At 47.7% G+C, this 17,430-nt stretch overlaps 1 protein-coding gene across 1 annotated transcript in view; it reads left to right on the top strand.

The window, feature by feature from the left end:
* The first annotated feature begins 8,033 nt into the window (after window positions 1-8,033).
* The window catches only part of zfand2a (zinc finger, AN1-type domain 2A), a 52,019-nt gene continuing 42,622 nt past the window's right edge, over window positions 8,034-17,430 (top strand). The window contains exon 1 of the mRNA XM_043711851.2: window positions 8,034-8,146. The gene's annotated coding sequence lies outside the window, so the exon portion shown is untranslated. The remainder of the gene's footprint in view (window positions 8,147-17,430) is intronic.

The raw sequence follows: 17,430 nt of genomic DNA on the forward strand, positions 1-17,430 counted from the left end.
AAAGATCTGGGCAACGGGGGAAAAAATACACCCAATACCACCCTCACCCTGATGGCCACCTTTGTGTGTGGCTGCATCAAGCTGTGCGTGGATCCCCGGTACGCAAACACCAAGTGTCACTACATACTGAGGTTCTACCTGTCCCCGGTGTTGCGAAGGATGGGCCTGGCCTTGCTGCCGCGGAACGCTCCGAGTAGTTGGACCGTTCTGTATCACCTGTCCTTCGTGGAGAAGTTTATGAAGAAAAACACCTTTGACCACAAGTCCATCAGGAAGTGGTCAGCACGTAGTGTCCTTGAGACCCTTCAGGAAAAGGAGAGGGTGGATGCTATTGAGCGGTTCCCTGAGCAGACTGTCAAAGCCATTTGGCAGAATGCCTCATCGTCAGAACTTTCCAACAAGCACCAACACATGGCTTAGCTGGTGGTGAGAAGGGCTCTGTCTGTGAGATCCTTTATGCACGCCTGGACTCTCAGCCGCACCGCACGCTGCCCTCGAAGCAGCTGCGGGGGGGACGAGTCTGTCACACACTTCCTTCTGGAATGTGCCTATGCAGAGGAAGTCTGGAGAGGAATGCAGTGGTGTTTGTCGAGGTTCGTCCCGAGCAGCGCCGTGATGTGGGACTCCGTGCTCTACGGCCTGTTCCCCGGGACGCACACCGAGACGAACATCAACTGTGCCTGGAGGATCATCAACTCGGTGAAGGACGCTCTCTGGGTGGTCCAAAACCTGCTGATCTTCCAGCTGAAGGAGTTGACCCCGACTGAGTGATGCGGACTGGCACATTCCAAGGTCCAGGACTACGTGTTGAGGGATGCGCTGAAGCTTGGGGCAGCTGCCGCCAAGGCGCGGTGGGGAAAGACCACTGTGTAAAGTCTGCCTGCCTAACGAAGAACAGGGGGCCCATGCAGTCATTTGGGCTCTGCTGACGCCTCAGCTAATTATATGGGCATATGATTGAAAAATGTACAGACCTGTATAAAAATGATAAATTCTGATCTCTGTATGTACATGTTTACATATGTATGGCATGACCAACTGTACAGACCATCAAATTATTTTATGAATAAAGTATATTTTTGAAATAAAAAAAAAGGACGTGTACTGCCTGCAGGATTTCCCTGGGGCAGGCTACTTTGATGTGACCTTCAGAAGTGTGAAGCAGTGCGAACAGCTCCTGAAGGTCTTCAAGGAGAAGGAAGGGGAGCCGCTGTTCTCCATCTTGTCAGCGGTCCCATTGTGTGTGCTTCCTGCACAGAGGAGTTGGGTTGTTACAATCCATATGTACAACCCCTTTGTTCCAGCGGCTGATGTCCTGACCTTCCTGGGAAGGTATGTCCAAGTTGAGGGAGAAGCCACCGATGTGATCGACCCCTTTGGGATCTGGACCAGTAAGCGGCAGGTCAGGGTAACTCTGAGGGTCGATGACAATGGGAACATTCTCCACCCACCCTCGAGCTTCGCAATTGGAGGGAGCAGAGGCTACCTGACATATGGAGGGCAGCCGAAAGTGTGCCGAGCCTGCGGGAAGTCGGGACACGTGGTGGCGGATTGCAAGGGGACCATCTGCAGGAACTGCAAACAGGAGGGTCACCTGACTAAGGACTGTCAGGAAGAAAAGAGCTGCAACCTATGTGGAGAGGTGGGCCAATGTACAAGACGTGCCCAAGACAGGGGGTCCCCACTTAAGCACAGATGGCTGGAGGTGGCAATGTGAGCTGTGGATCCCCAAAGACCAGTAAGGTCCACACAGACAGCAGGGAAACAGAGTCTGGTGGCACCCAGAAAGAAGAACAGGCTGGAGTGGAGGAGGCGGCAGCCAGCGGAGAGACACAGCAGCTGATCCTAGCTCTAGCTGGGCAGATGGAAGCAATGGAGGAGGAGGTAATCAAGCAGGCAGAGGAGTGGATACCTGTTAAAAACAGGAAGAGAAAATCCTGCTAGGCCCCCAAAGCCTCCCAGCAAAGGGGGAAAAGACAGCTGCACGAGGGAGGGACAGCCAGCTCTTCAGATAGGGAAGATGGGCGCAAAGAAGGTCATCACCACCAGAAGAAGAGACAGAGCGCTGTAGGTAAAGAGGAGGGCATTTCCCCCCAACCAGGAAACAACGGACCCCCTGAAGTCCACTCTCCACCCAGTGAGAACCAGGGGGTACCCACTGCCCCTCAACTACAGGTAACTGAGAGCTGTGATCCTCTGACAGTCCCATTGTCAGACACAGAACTGGATGGTGCAGACTCTTGCCTTGGCTCAATGACACCAGAGCGGGTAAATGACCCCAGTGAGGAGCTGGATAGCTATCTCAGCCCAGCGAAGGTCCAGCAGTTCTTGCTCACCATGGGGATGCAGACAGCTACCCCAGAGACAGGACAGTCAAATGGACAATGGTAACTCCATAAGCTGGAGGTTAAAGAAGTTTCCTTTGCTATAATATAACAGGGCACACACTCAGTAGGTGGGTTCCGCTGAAGCCACAGCTAAATACTAAGAGACTGGATGCTTAATAAAGAGGATAACTGTAGATTCGATTAATTCAATCTGTTCTTTATAATGTTAAGACATGCAATGTATATATCTATGAACGACATGACAAATTTTACAAGTACCAAAGATTTATTTCTATGAATAAAGTATATTTTGAAATAAAAAAAGGATGTAGCTAAATATTGTAAATTCCCACTTTCTCCTTGTGATGGAGTGAAGGATGTTAATGAAGTCTGAAGGTGGTTGGACTGAGGACACAACACTGAAATTCCTGCATATATTTTGGACCCTATGATGGGCTAACAATTGCCACAACCAATTGTGCTACTTCTGATCCAAACTGGCACAATTCTGGAAAAAGATGGTTACAAATTGCCATTTGCACTAATGAGATAGGCAACTTCTTCACTGAGGCACTTTTGTGGAAACACTTTTTTTATTGTCAACCATCATTCATATTTGTCTTTGCAGTATTTTAATCTGTTCCATTAGGTTGTCTAACTCTGTCCAATGTCCATCTATGTCTTCTGGATGCACCACAATAGCATACCATTTGAGGTATGTCAGTGCTGTTCATGGCATTTCCCACACACCTCATTGACCAATTGATCCTCTATGTTGAGTCAAAGCACATGGAAACAGACCCTTTGGTCTAACTTGTCCATGCCAACCAAGTATCCCAAACCTAATTAGTCCCATTTCCCTGCATTGGCTCCATTTCCCTCTAAACCTTAAACAAAAACAGAAATTGCAGGAAAAGCACAGCAGTTCTGGCAGCATCTGTGGAGAGAAATCAGAGTTAATATTTTGAGTCAGGCGACCCTTCCTCAGTACCTTCTGAGGAAGATTTAGAGATAGATTGTTGAAAATGACATCAAGTATGTTTTAACCTCTCATTGGTTCTCTAGCTACATGCTGCCAGCCCAATCAGATATATGTATTTTAGGAGTTTGCCAGCTTAATCAGTGATGTTGCTATTGTATTGAATTGAACTGAATTGAATTGAATTAGCTTTATTGTCATATGTACAATATGCAGAAAGTGACCTAGATACAGCTTCTTCAGTTACAGGATCAGTTACAGTGTAACAATGTCCTCAATACAGCACCATCTTAGGTACAGAATACAGTTAGCCCCGCTATCCGAAAGTACAGCGTTCTCAGGATACCCTTCACAAGCCGAAAATGGCGTAAAGCAAAGGTGCATGATTTATATGTGTAAAGGTATTGGCAATTTTTGTAAAAGCAAAAACTCTCTTGAGATTCGCGAAAACAGGTACTAATGTAGCTCTTTCGTAAAAGCAAAGTTGCAGAAAACGAAAGTTCAAAAAGCGGGTCTACCTGTACCTAGGTACAATCTGTAAAATTAAGAAATAACAGTTAAATGCTAGCTATACACAGTATAATCACAGGTCAGAAAATCAAGAAGCAAAGTTAAAAAGACAAACATCACTGTCTCTCCAAGGGCTCCCCAAGCACACCAGAACAAGGGGCCTCCATGTGGTCTGACTGCTGGCTGCAGTCACATTCCGCACCAGGCTGATGCCGTCATGCTTAGGCCACTGGTCACAGATGTCCCTGCTTGCACTGCTGACCATCAACTCCACTTCAGAGGCCAGGATTCAGAGGCTGGGGCCAGTTGAGAGTCTGGAAGACAGAAGAAGAGAAGCAAGCCACAAAAAGGAGGAAAAGGTTGGGGGGGGGGTGGAGGGTGGAGGGGAAGGAAAAAGGACAAGAACTGGTGCTGTGGATGAGCTCTGACTGAAGTGTTCTATCCCACTGCCATTTTACCAGAAGTGCCAGTATTGTTGATTGATACTGAAGTATCTAACAAAAGTCCATTCTGCCATGTGCTACCCTCCATGCTTATTCTATTGGCGTTTAACATGGACTTTTGAACTACTGGCTGAGGGAGGCCGTTAGGTGTTAATTAGCAGGATCTTTCCTTACCAATGTTTGTTCTCATGCTTTGACACTTCATGGGGTCTGGATCCAACATTGAGCACTCCCAGGGCCATTTGCTCCTGACTGCATGCATATCTATTGCTACATCTGGTTTAAAAGAGTCCTGCGAAGGTCCTAAGCTTTGGAATTGCCTCCCTGAACTTCTCTGTTGTTCTAAATTTCTCTTATGCTCTCCATTTAAGACATTTCTTAAAACTCCCATCAATGACTAAGCTCTTTGATCATCTGCCCTAATGCCCTAAGATCATCTGTGTTGCTTAATATCAAATTTTGCTGATGTGCCCCTGAGACATTTTGTAATGTTTTATGTTTGAAGGTACTATAAAAATATAAGTTTTAATTTACTATGATTACCAGTTCACAACCTCAGCAAGGGAACTACCAACGATTGTCCAGTCACACTCAATACCCAAACCTCAAGGTGTGGACCTGTCACTAGTTTCAATCTTGACTCATAGCATGCTCACCTTTTCCTATTAATGTCTTACTCCAGAAACCTGAGCATGTAATTAGACTGATACTCCATTGCAGCACTAAATGCTGTGTCACTGTAAGAGGTGTCATCTTCTGGATCCCCTCAGCACTATTCAAAGAGCAAAGATTAACTTGATCCTGGAAAAAACATCACTACAACAGATAATCTGGCCACCAGTGTCATTGTGAAATTGGGCTATACACAAATTGGCTGCCATGTTTCTCTGTATTGTGACAGGGCTGATTGGTCTACAGTATTTTATAATCTCTGAAACACTTTGGAACATCCTGTGATTATGTTAAAGTAAATAGCCACAGTTTGCTAAGACTCATAGGCAGTTGTCACCATTACAGAGAGAAACAATTGGTTACATACAGCTTAAGGGCACTACTACACAAGATATGGAGAGGATGAGGAGGCAGACCTTCATGAGCTACCATAACCGGTATTGTGACAGAACTATATCACTGCTGTCATTGTGCTTCACACTCCAGCTATTGAGCCAACTGACCAAACCATGAGGTCACGAAGAAGTATTCTTTCTTTTAAGCTTTCTTTCTGATTCTTGGCTCAAAATCATACAACTGTATCAGTGAGGAATCTGATTCTTTTAGGCTTGGTTCCATGGTCTTGCAAGCCAATGCATAATGGTCCTTTAACAAGTTATGACAAGCATACCAGAACATCAAGATACTTCAGCAGTACTCCAATGTGCACCCAATGCTCCATCACCTATGTTAAAGTTTTCTGAGGTTTGCTCAGTAAGATTTGTTGTTGCAGGAGGAAAGTGTGTATTGTGTAACTTGTAAATAGATACATGGGAATCCTTCAGTAGTTTTGTTTGAATCTCTTAAGAATTGTGATGGGTTTATAATCAGTTCAAGTACTGGTTGACAATTTAAAAATGATGTATTTAAATTCCATGACCAGCTCCTGTTGAGTGTATATATTTCTCATCAGCCCAATCATACATGTTATAACAAACATCAGGTGCAAATGAACGCACACCTCGTGACCCAGAGATAGGAATACTAACTCTGGTTCATTAAAAACATACAAACTAAGAGCAGGAGTAGTCATTGTACCCCTCGAAGCTCATGATCTCAATCTTTACATGCCAGTGGTGGACTCTAAAATGGGGAGAGATTTCAGTCTGTCATGAAAGAAAAATTGGAGCCTTTGCCATTTCTATCTGTGGAGCCTCTCCACAACATGCATATAAAAGTGTAAGTTGGCACAACAGCTCAGATCTATAACACACCACCACCTCAGTGGTGTATATACTGAATTAGTAATCCAGAGCTCTTAAAAGAGCAGCATGGTGGCACAGTAGCTAGCACTACTGCCTCATCAGTGCCAAGGACTCAGGTTCAATTCCAGCCTTGGGTAACTGTGTGGAGTTTGCACCTTCTCCCTGTGTTTGTGTGGGTTTCCTCTCACAATACAAAGATGTGCAGATCAGGTGAATTGGCCATGCTAAATTTCCTATAGTGTTAGGTGCATTAGTCAGAGGGATACAGGTCTGGGTGGGTTACTCTTCAGAGGGTCGATGTTTGAAATTTAACCTTTTGTTAATTAAATATGTCTGAAATAATAATTAATAATAGTGATCATGAAACTGCCAGATTGCCACAAACAATTGAGTCAGCACAGATATGGTGGGCTAAATAGACATTTTCTGTGCTTAATTTGTGTATGGCTCTTAGGTTTTTAACTTTTGTCACTTACTTCTAGTCCCCCTCAAAAGGGGATTTTTTTTAGCATCCGGTCTATTAAATCCCCTTCGTACATGTTTTACTAAAATTGCTTTTCCCTTTTCCCAGACTAATAGCTAAAGACCAAACATATCAATTGTTTCTTCCGAAGATTACTCTTCATCTCAGGGGTCTGCCATGGCCAATATTTATCCATTGACCTTCTTCAACAAAATAAATGATGTTGTTATTCCAAGTTGTGTAACTCATTACTCCATGGAAATTGGTTGCCACTATTCCTACACTGGAACAGAAACTGCACATCAAAATGTATTTCTTACACAGTGCACTACAATACTAAGTTTGGGATTTGTACTGTATAAACATTTTTTTTAAGAAATTAGATTAGATTAGATTACTTACAGTGTGGAAACAGGCCCATCGGCCCAACAAATCCACACCGACCCGCCAAAGCGCAACCCACCCATGCCCCTACATTTACCCCTTACCTAACACTACAGGCAATTTAGAAAGGCCAATTCACCTGACCTGCATATCTTTGGACTGTGGGAGGAAACCGGAATACCCGGAGGAAATCCACGCAGACACGGGGAGAACGTGCAAACTCCACACAGTCAGTCGTCTGAGGCGGGAATTGAACCCGGGTCTCTGGCGCTGTGAGGCAGCAGTGCTAACCACTGTGCCACCGTTTATATATTTTCATGATCACAAGATCACTTGAAGCCAATGACTCTTGAAGCCAATGAAGCCAGTGAGTGCAGAGAAACTATCCGTAAGCAATGAGAGTTCATGATTTCAATTGAATTTTTTCAACAATGACATTGAATGATTTGAACTAAATTGTATAAACAATGACGGTGCATGATTCCAACTATATAGTACAAACAATGACGGTGCATGATTTCAATTGTATTCTATAAACAATGACAGTGCATGATTTGAACTAAATTGCATAAGCAATGACTGTGCATTTATTTCAGCGCTGCCATGGCAATGACTATGCAATTTACCTACTATATGGAAATAAGGTGCATTTTCTGAAATGTTTTGGAAGAAAAGTTGTACAGTAATGACGACTACGGTAGCGCGGACGTGAAGTCCAGCCTGTAGTGGTGAGCCTTCACATTGCAGCAGTGGAACACTGGCAGGGGCCCGGCGGGAGGGACACCTGTTTGTATGAATGAAATCCCGCGCCACGTCATCGATTGCGTCATCGACGCGTGACGTCCTGGAGGTTGGCACGTCACAAGAAGTCTTCCGTCATCGAGACGCGACCATCAGAATGGCGTTTCGTCGCAAAAACTGAAAATTAGCAAATAGTCAGAGAGTTTACAAAGCGGGGGCGGGGGAGGGAGTGACAGGGAGAGAGAATGGGTCAAATAGCAAGAATGTGGAGGCGGGGCGAGAGGAACCGGCGGTTATATATAGACCCGGGCTGTGACATCATCAGGACCCGACGGCAGAGAGGGGCGAGGCCGCGAGAGGAACCGGAGCTGGAGTGAGAGAAGGTGAGAAAACCGAGAGAGAGAGTGAGAAAACCCAGAGAGAGAGAGAGAGAAGGTGAGAAAACCCAGAGAGAGAGAGAAGGTGAGAAAACCCAGAGAGAGAGAAGGTGAGAAAACCCAGAGAGAGAGAGAGAGTGAGAAAACCCAGAGAGAGAGAGAGGTGAGAAAACCCAGAGAGAGAGAGAGAGTGAGAAAACCCAGAGAGAGAGAGAGAGAGGTGAGAAAACCCAGAGAGAGAGAGAGAAGGTGAGAAAACCCAGAGAGAGAGAGAGGTGAGAAAACCCAGAGAGAGAGAGAGAGGTGAGAAAACCCAGAGAGAGAAGGTGAGAAAACCCAGAGAGAGAGAGAGAGAGAGAGGTGAGAAAACCCAGAGAGAGAGAGAGAGGTGAGAAAACCCAGAGAGAGAGGTGAGAAAACCCAGAGAGAGAGAGAGAGTGAGAAAACCCAGAGAGAGAGAGAGTGAGAAAACCCAGAGAGAGAGTGAGGTGAGAAAACCCAGAGAGAGAGTGAGGTGAGAAAACCCAGAGAGAGAGTGAGGTGAGAAAACCCAGAGAGAGAGTGAGGTGAGAAAACCCAGAGAGAGAGTGAGGTGAGAAAACCCAGAGAGAGAGTGAGGTGAGAAAACCCAGAGAGAGAGTGAGGTGAGAAAACCCAGAGAGAGAGTGAGGTGAGAAAACCCAGAGAGAGAGTGAGGTGAGAAAACCCAGAGAGAGAGTGAGGTGAGAAAACCCAGAGAGAGAGTGAGGTGAGAAAACCCAGAGAGAGAGTGAGGTGAGAAAACCCAGAGAGAGAGTGAGGTGAGAAAACCCAGAGAGAGAGGTGAGAAAACCCAGAGAGAGAGAGAGAGAGTGAGAAAACCCAGAGAGAGAGAGAGAGTGAGAAAACCCAGAGAGAGAGAGAGTGAGAAAACCCAGAGAGAGAGAGAGTGAGAAAACCCAGAGAGAGAGTGAGGTGAGAAAACCCAGAGAGAGAGTGAGGTGAGAAAACCCAGAGAGAGAGAGGTGAGAAAACCCAGAGAGAGAGAGAGAGGTGAGAAAACCCAGAGAGAGAGAGAGAAGGTGAGAAAACCCAGAGAGAGAGAGAGAAGGTGAGAAAACCCAGAGAGAGAGAGAGAAGGTGAGAAAACCCAGAGAGAGAGAGAAGGTGAGAAAACCCAGAGAGCGAGGTGAGAAAACCCAGAGAGAGAGGTGAGAAAACCCAGAGAGAGAGAGAGAAGGTGAGAAAACCTAGAGAGAGAGCGAGGTGAGAAAACCCAGAGAGCGAGGTGAGAAAACCCAGAGAGCGAGGTGAGAAAACCCAGAGAGAGAGAGGTGAGAAAACCCAGAGAGAGAGAGGTGAGAAAACCCAGAGAGAGAGAGAGAGGTGAGAAAACCCAGAGAGAGAGAGAGAAGGTGAAAAAACCCAGAGAGAGAGAGGTGAGAAAACCCAGAGAGAGAGAGAGAGGTGAGAAAACCCAGAGAGAGAGAGAGAAGGTGAAAAAACCCAGAGAGAGAAGGTGAGAAAACCCAGAGAGAGAGAGAGAAGGTGAGAAAACCCAGAGAGAGAGAGAGAAGGTGAGAAAACCCAGAGAGAGAGAGAGAGGTGAGAAAACCCAGAGAGAGAGAGAGAAGGTGAGAAAACCCAGAGAGAGAGAGAGAAGGTGAGAAAACCCAGAGAGAGAGAGAGAAGGTGAGAAAACCCAGAGAGAGAGAGAAGGTGAGAAACCCCAGAGAGAGAGAAGGTGAGAAACCCCAGAGAGAGAGAAGGTGAGAAACCCCAGAGAGAGAGAAGGTGAGAAACCCCAGAGAGAGAGAAGGTGAGAAACCCCAGAGAGAGAGAAGGTGAGAAACCCCAGAGAGAGAGAAGGTGAGAAACCCCAGAGAGAGAGAAGGTGAGAAACCCCAGAGAGAGAGAAGGTGAGAAACCCCAGAGAGAGAGAAGGTGAGAAACCCCAGAGAGAGAGAAGGTGAGAAACCCCAGAGAGAGAGAAGGTGAGAAACCCCAGAGAGAGAGAAGGTGAGAAACCCCAGAGAGAGAAGGTGAGAAACCCCAGAGAGAGAAGGTGAGAAACCCCAGAGAGAGAGAAGGTGAGAAACCCCAGAGAGAGAGAAGGTGAGAAACCCCAGAGAGAGAGAAGGTGAGAAACCCCAGAGAGAGAGAAGGTGAGAAACCCCAGAGAGAGAGAAGGTGAGAAACCCCAGAGAGAGAGAAGGTGAGAAACCCCAGAGAGAGAGGGGGAGAAAACCCAGAGAGAGAGAAGGGGAGAAAACCCAGAGAGTGAGAAAACCCAGAGAGTGAGAAGGTGAGAAGACCCAGAGAGTGAGAAGGTGAGAAAACCCAGAGAGTGAGAAGGTGAGAAAACCCAGAGAGAGAGAAGGTGAGAAAACCCAGAGAGAGAGAAGGTGAGAAAACCCAGAGAGAGAGAAGGTGAGAAAACCCAGAGAGAGAGAAGGTGAGAAAACCCAGAGAGAGAGAAGGTGAGAAAACCCAGAGAGAGAGAAGGTGAGAAAACCCAGAGAGGTGAGAAAACCCAGAGAGAGGGAGTGAGAAGGCGAGAAAACCCAGAGGGAGAGAAGGCGAGAAAACCCAGAGGGAGAGAAGGCGAGAAAACCCAGAGAGGGAGGGAACCCAGAGAGGGAGGGAACCCAGAGAGGGAGGGAACCCAGAGAGGGAGGGAACAGGGGAGGAAACCCAGAGAGAAAGAAGGGAAGGGAAGGGGAGAAAACCCAGAGAGAGAGAAGGGAAGGAAACCCAGAGAGAGAGAGGTGAGAAAACCCAGAGAGAGAGAGAGAGAGAGAGAGGTGAGAAAACCCAGAGAGAGAAGGGGAGAAAACCTAGAGAGAGAAGGGGAGAAAACCCAGAGAGAGAGAGAAGGGAAGGGGAGAAAACCCAGAGAGAGAGAGAAGGGAAGGGGAGAAAACCCAGAGAGAGAGAGAAGGGAAGGGGAGAAAACCCAGAGAGAGAGAAGGGAAGGAAACCCAGAGAGAGAGAGAGAGGTGAGAAAACCCAGAGAGAGAGTGAGAGAGAGAGAGGTGAGAAAACCCAGAGAGAGAGTGAGAGAGAGAGAGGTGAGAAAACCCAGAGAGAGAGTGAGAGAGAGAGAGGTCAGAAAACCCAGAGAGAGAGTGAGAGAGAGAAGGTGAGAAAACCCAGAGAGAGAGAGAGAAGGGGAGAAGGTGAGAAAACCCAGAGAGAGAGAGAGAAGGGGAGGAAACCCAGAGAGAGAGTGAGAAGGGGAGAAAACCCAGAGAGAGGGTGAGAAAACCCAGGGAGAGAGAGAGAAGGGGAGGAAACCCAGAGAGAGAGAGAGAGAGAGAGAGAAGGGGAGAAGGTGAGAAAACCCAGAGAGAGAGAGAGAAGGTGAAAAAACCCAGAGAGAGAGAGAGAGGTGAGAAAACCCAGAGAGAGAGAGAGAAGGTGAGAAAACCCAGAGAGAGAGAGAGAAGGTGAGAAAACCCAGAGAGAGAGAGAGAGGTGAGAAAACCCAGAGAGAGAGAGAGAAGGTGAGAAAACCCAGAGAGAGAGAGAGAAGGTGAGAAAACCCAGAGAGAGAGAGAGAGGTGAGAAAACCCAGAGAGAGAGAGAGAAGGTGAGAAAACCCAGAGAGAGAGAGAGAAGGTGAAAAAACCCAGAGAGAGAAGGTGAGAAAACCCAGAGAGAGAGAGAAGGTGAGAAAACCCAGAGAGAGAGAGAGAAGGTGAGAAAACCCAGAGAGAGAGAGAGAAGGTGAGAAAACCCAGAGAGAGAGAGAGAAGGTGAGAAAACCCAGAGAGAGAGAGAGAAGGTGAGAAAACCCAGAGAGAGAGAGAGAAGGTGAGAAAACCCAGAGAGAGAGAGAAGGTGAGAAACCCCAGAGAGAGAGAAGGTGAGAAACCCCAGAGAGAGAGAAGGTGAGAAACCCCAGAGAGAGAGAAGGTGAGAAACCCCAGAGAGAGAGAAGGTGAGAAACCCCAGAGAGAGAGAAGGTGAGAAACCCCAGAGAGAGAGAAGGTGAGAAACCCCAGAGAGAGAGAAGGTGAGAAACCCCAGAGAGAGAGAAGGTGAGAAACCCCAGAGAGAGAGAAGGTGAGAAACCCCAGAGAGAGAGAAGGTGAGAAACCCCAGAGAGAGAGAAGGTGAGAAACCCCAGAGAGAGAGAAGGTGAGAAACCCCAGAGAGAGAGAAGGTGAGAAACCCCAGAGAGAGAGAAGGTGAGAAACCCCAGAGAGAGAGAAGGTGAGAAACCCCAGAGAGAGAGAAGGTGAGAAACCCCAGAGAGAGAGAAGGTGAGAAACCCCAGAGAGAGAGAAGGTGAGAAACCCCAGAGAGAGAGAAGGTGAGAAACCCCAGAGAGAGAGAAGGTGAGAAACCCCAGAGAGAGAGAAGGTGAGAAACCCCAGAGAGAGAGAAGGTGAGAAACCCCAGAGAGAGAGAAGGTGAGAAACCCCAGAGAGAGAGAAGGTGAGAAACCCCAGAGAGAGAGGGGGAGAAAACCCAGAGAGAGAGAAGGGGAGAAAACCCAGAGAGTGAGAAAACCCAGAGAGTGAGAAGGTGAGAAAACCCAGAGAGTGAGAAGGTGAGAAAACCCAGAGAGTGAGAAGGTGAGAAAACCCAGAGAGAGAGAAGGTGAGAAAACCCAGAGAGAGAGAAGGTGAGAAAACCCAGAGAGAGAGAAGGTGAGAAAACCCAGAGAGAGAGAAGGTGAGAAAACCCAGAGAGAGAGAAGGTGAGAAAACCCAGAGAGAGAGAAGGTGAGAAAACCCAGAGAGGTGAGAAAACCCAGAGAGAGGGAGTGAGAAGGCGAGAAAACCCAGAGGGAGAGAAGGCGAGAAAACCCAGAGAGGGAGGGAACCCAGAGAGGGAGGGAACCCAGAGAGGGAGGGAACCCAGAGAGGGAGGGAACAGGGGAGGAAACCCAGAGAGGAAGAAGGGAAGGGAAGGGGAGAAAACCCAGAGAGAGAGAAGGGAAGGAAACCCAGAGAGAGAGAGGTGAGAAAACCCAGAGAGAGAGAGAGAGAGAGAGAGGTGAGAAAACCCAGAGAGAGAGAGAGAAGGGGAGAAAACCTAGAGAGAGAAGGGGAGAAAACCCAGAGAGAGAGAGAAGGGAAGGGGAGAAAACCCAGAGAGAGAGAGAAGGGAAGGGGAGAAAACCCAGAGAGAGAGAGAAGGGAAGGGGAGAAAACCCAGAGAGAGAGAAGGGAAGGAAACCCAGAGAGAGAGAGAGAGGTGAGAAAACCCAGAGAGAGAGTGAGAGAGAGAGAGAGGTGAGAAAACCCAGAGAGAGAGTGAGAGAGAGAGAGGTGAGAAAACCCAGAGAGAGAGTGAGAGAGAGAGAGGTCAGAAAACCCAGAGAGAGAGTGAGAGAGAGAAGGTGAGAAAACCCAGAGAGAGAGAGAGAAGGGGAGAAGGTGAGAAAACCCAGAGAGAGAGAGAGAAGGGGAGGAAACCCAGAGAGAGAGTGAGAAGGGGAGAAAACCCAGAGAGAGGGTGAGAAAACCCAGGGAGAGAGAGAGAAGGGGAGGAAACCCAGAGAGAGAGAGAGAGAGAGAGAAGGGGAGAAGGTGAGAAAACCCAGAGAGAGAGAGAGAGAAGGAAACCCAGAGAGAGAAGGAAACCCAGAGAGAGAGAGAGAAGGGGAGGAAACCCAGAGAGAGAGAGAGAAGGGGAGGAAACCCAGAGAGAGAGAGAGAGAAGGGGAGGAAACCCAGAGAGAGAGAGAGAGAAGGGGAGGAAACCCAGAGAGAGAGAGAGAAGGGGAGGAAACCCAGAGAGAGAGAGAGAGAGAGAAGGGGAGGAAACCCAGAGAGAGAGAGAGAGAGAAGGGGAGGAAACCCAGAGAGAGAGAGAAGGGGAGGAAACCCAGAGAGAGAGAGAGAGAGAAGGGGAGAAGGTGAGAAAACCCAGAGAGAGAGAGAGAAGGAAACCCAGAGAGAGAGCAGGGGAGGAAACCCAGAGAGAGAGAGAAGGGGAGGAAACCCAGAGAGAGAAGGGGAGGAAACCCAGAGAGAGAGAGAAGGGGAGGAAACCCAGAGAGAGAGAGAGAGAAGGGGAGGAAACCCAGAGAGAGAGAGAAGGGGAGGAAACCCAGAGAGAGAGAGAGAAGGGGAGGAAACCCAGAGAGAGAGAGAGAAGGGGAGGAAACCCAGAGAGAGAGAGAGAGAAGGGGAGGAAACCCAGAGAGAGAGAGAGAAGGGGAGGAAACCCAGAGAGAGAGAGAGAAGGGGAGGAAACCCAGAGAGAGAGAGAGAAGGGGAGGAAACCCAGAGAGAGAGAGAGAGAGAGAAGGGGAGGAAACCCAGAGAGAGAGAGAGAAGGGGAGGAAACCCAGAGAGAGAGAGAGAGAGAGAGAGAGAGAAGGGGAGGAAACCCAGAGAGAGAGAGAGAGAGAAGGGGAGGAAACCCAGAGAGAGAGAGAGAGAGAGAGAAGGGGAGGAAACCCAGAGAGAGAGAGAGAGAAGGGGAGGAAACCCAGAGAGAGAGAGAGAGAAGGGGAGGAAACCCAGAGAGAGAGAGAGAGAAGGGGAGGAAACCCAGAGAGAGAGAGAAGGGGAGAAAACCCAGAGAGAGAGAGAGAGAGAAGGGGAGAAAACCCAGAGAGAGAGAGAGAGAGAGAGAAGGGGAGGAAACCCAGAGAGAGAGAGAAGGGGAGGAAACCCAGAGAGAGATAGAGAGAGAAGGGGAGGAAACCCAGAGAGAGAGAGAGAGAAGGGGAGGAAACCCAGAGAGAGAGAAGGGGAGTAAACCCAGAGAGAGAGAGAAGGGGAGGAAACCCAGAGAGAGAGAGAGAGAGAGAAGGGGAGGAAACCCAGAGAGAGAGAAGGGGAGTAAACCCAGAGAGAGAGAGAGAGAAGGGGAGGAAACCCAGAGAGAGAAGGGGAGGAAACCCAGAGAGAGAGAAGGGCAGAAAACCCAGAGGGAGAGAGAGAAGGGGAGAAAACCCAGAGAGAGAGAGAAGGGGAGAAAACCCAGAGGGAGATCGAGAATTGGAGAAAACCCAGAGAGAGAGAGAGAGAGAAGGGGAGAGATCAAGTAGGCGGTAGGAAAATCCGGGGCGGGAGTGTTGGGGTGAGAGAAATTCCGGGGGGAGGAAGGGTAAGGGGGGGCGGTGAGGAAAGCCAGGGGCAGATTGAGGGATTGGTGAGAAAATCTGTGGTGGGGTGGGAAAGAGGTGGTGAGAAAATGTGGGGGTGCGTTGGGGAGGGCGGGGGGCAGAGAGTGGGTTAGAGGTGCTCAGAATATCCGGGGGGTAGTGAGAGAGGTGGTGAGTAAATACATGGGGGAGAGGTGGTGAGAAAATCCGGGGAGGGTGGGGCGGGGAGGAAAACATAGGAATAAAGAGGGATTGTGGGACGTAGTGAAAAGGCACAGGGAGAGAGGAGGAAGGAACAGGTGAGAAGCCGTGGGAGCAGCGAGAGAAGATGAAGAGGCACAGTATGGGAGAGAGAGAGAAGATTTGGGTAGAGAGGGAGGGAGAGAATCCAGGTAAGACAGAAAGGGAGAGAGAATTTGGTTGTTGGGTGGAGTGAAAGAGGGAGAGAACTTGGGTGAGACGGTGGGGAGGCAGAAGGGAGAGAGGCACACATGTTTGGAAGGATATGGGCCAACTGCAGACAGGTGGGACTAGTTTAGTTTGGGATTATGGTTGGTCTGGGCGAGTTGGACTGATGGGTCTGTTTCTGTGCTGTATGACTCAAAGTGGAAGTTCTATTGTGCCTTCAGTCCTCTGGGTATTGCTGCCTTATCTCCTCTGAAAGCTCCCTGTGACCACATCTGTCTCGTTTTTTTCCTGCTGATAGATTAGATTCCCTATAGTGTGGAAACAGGCCCTTCGGCCCAACAAGTCCACACCGACCCTCTGAAAAGCGACCCACCCAGACCATTTTCCTCTAACTAATGCACCTAACACTGTGGGCAATTTAGCCTGGTCAATCTACCTGACTTGCACATCTTTGGACTGTGGGAGGAAACTGGAGCACCCGGAGGACACCCATACCGACACAGGGGGAATGTGCAAACTCCACACAGATAGTTGCCCGAGGCTGGAATCGAACCTGGGTCCCTGGTGCTGTGAGGCAGCAGTACTCACCACTGAGCCAATGTGCTGCCACTTGTCATGTTCTCCTTCTGTCATTACAAACCAAAAATTCTGCAAATGACAGTATTGTAACTCCATCCAGGTGATGGAAAGCATTTTGGATGGATCTCAGAATAGTCCGTAGTTTTACTTCTGCAGATGTGCTTGGCATCTTGTTGTTTTGTATCGTCAATTATTTAATAAAATTGGTTCATCAGGGAATACAGATGGTTAGGAGGCTGGAGGCTGTCAGTAACTCAGGCTAGTGTGTTCGAATAGGTGATTGATGGTTTGTCATTTTTTGCTGCTTGCAAGTAATTCAAAAATGTTGGAATATATAACTTAAGGAAACCTCAATAGTGTTGGTTTCAAGTGTTACATTTTGAATGCAATGCTGTTGTAGCATCACTGATAAGTTGAAAGCTTGAGTGAGAATTGATTTGCACAAATGTGACTTGAAAGCTAGTAGAGATTGTGTGTACTTGCACTTTGGGTGAGAATGATTCACCCCTAACTACCTTTGGATATATCAGTGTAATAAATATATATGCCACGTGAGCTCAGTCCACACAGAATGATAACTGGTCTGAGAGCAAATTTCTTGTAGACTGATGCATAGTTTATTATCCTTCTTAAACTTTGGTGATTGTTTTGGTCTGTCACTGCAAATTAGGTAGTTGGTAATGACGACATTTTTAAAATTTCTCTGCTGTATAAAGAGGGACTCTTGATACAAGTAGGGCTTGAGCTTTCATACCTTGTGGTACTAGCATTATGACTTCTCCATGTTGGGGCGTTTACTTCATTATTGACTTCAAAAGCAAATGTATGTTTTTGCAGACAATGACTGTTGGCAAGATGTTTGAGAATGCGAAACATAACCACCAATCCTGACCTGTTCTGACAGTGCGATCTTTCCTTCTCTAACCCAAGGACATTAAGTTAATTGTAACTTTGTTGCCGCAAGCTGACTCTGAATCATCAAAACCTGGGATCTATAACTAAATATCACAACAGATTAAGTCTCTCTCCTAAGATGTATGCTCTTTATTGGGTAAGCTACTGTGGGCTCTGGATGTACTCATCAGTAATTTGCTTCAGTAACAGGGGTAACTGGCTTGTGATTCAAGAGCAGGAACCCTTTCCAATTTTCCTTCCTAATCTCCAGGAATTGAGGTTAATGAAAGGAACCCTACTACTGTCCCAGTTGAGTGTAGCTGAAGGATGAAACAGAGGATCTTTCTGTTTTTGTGTG

The sequence above is a fragment of the Chiloscyllium plagiosum genome, unplaced genomic scaffold (assembly GCF_037043375.1).
Source record: "Chiloscyllium plagiosum isolate Xiang-an unplaced genomic scaffold, Cpla_swu_hap1 HiC_scaffold_20, whole genome shotgun sequence".
Lineage (NCBI taxonomy): Eukaryota > Metazoa > Chordata > Chondrichthyes > Orectolobiformes > Hemiscylliidae > Chiloscyllium > Chiloscyllium plagiosum.